We start from the raw sequence: 805 nt of genomic DNA, 5'->3' as shown, positions 1-805 counted from the left end.
CCAGGGGAAACAGTGCAAGGCTTTGTGGTGGAAGTCTCTAAACCAAAAGATGACCACTGTGACTATGGGGTGTAGGCAGAGATGAGGAGCGCGGTACTCAGCTCTCACGCCACGGTGTGAACACAGGACTGGAGAGTCAGGGGACAGCCGCTGGCAGTGTGGTCTTGGGCAAGTCACTGCCCCTCTAAGTAGCCTCCGTCTTTTCTGCAAAACAGGGATGATAATACTTTGCCTCACAAGGTTGCAAAGATCAAAAGAAATTTAAGCGGAAGAGCTTTGCAAACGACTGTAGTATTCACACAAATACAACCATTGGAGAACGAGGTGCGGAGGTCAGCGGCAAAGCAGGGCTGCTTGGCGCATGCGCAATAGGCGACCCGAGCCAGGGCGGGGGATGAATTCAGGCCCCGCCTCGAACCGCGCCACTTCAGGCCTCCCAGGCCCTCCCACTTCCGCGGGTACCCAACCGTGCGTCGCCTGCGTGCTGACGTCAGGCGCGTGCCCCTGTCCGGCCGCCGAGGAGACCCCGCGCAGTGCTGCCAACGCCCCGGCGGAGAAGCTGAGGTGAGTGCGGGGCCCGAGGCTCCCCGCGGGAGCGGCTTCCCGGCCGTCCCGTCCCCTCGCGCCGCCTCCGGCCTCCCTGTGTCCGCGGGGTCGCCCCGCCTCGGGGATCCCCGGGGCCTGGGGGCGCGGGGCGGCCTGGCTCGCGCGGCGCCGTCCGGCCGAGCGCGGGTCCGGGTTCTGTGGCGGAGCGGAGGGGCGGGCGGCGCGCGCGCGGGCGGGCGGGGGGCGCAGGCCGGCCGGG

General features: G+C 67.2%; 1 protein-coding gene across 2 annotated transcripts in view; it reads left to right on the top strand.

Annotated features, from left to right (window-relative positions):
* The first annotated feature begins 457 nt into the window (after nt 1-457).
* CDC42 (cell division cycle 42) overlaps nt 458-805 on the top strand; it is a 45,503-nt gene continuing 45,155 nt past the window's right edge. The window contains exon 1 of one of the 2 annotated variants that reach the window (XM_046661018.1): nt 458-564. The gene's annotated coding sequence lies outside the window, so the exon portion shown is untranslated. The remainder of the gene's footprint in view (nt 565-805) is intronic. The other variant, XM_046661017.1, reaches the window with a different exon arrangement.

Source organism: Equus quagga, chromosome 5 (assembly GCF_021613505.1).
Source record: "Equus quagga isolate Etosha38 chromosome 5, UCLA_HA_Equagga_1.0, whole genome shotgun sequence".
NCBI lineage: Eukaryota > Metazoa > Chordata > Mammalia > Perissodactyla > Equidae > Equus > Equus quagga.
The sequence above is the reverse complement of the archived record's forward strand: the minus strand, read 5'-3'. Positions and strand labels throughout refer to the sequence as shown.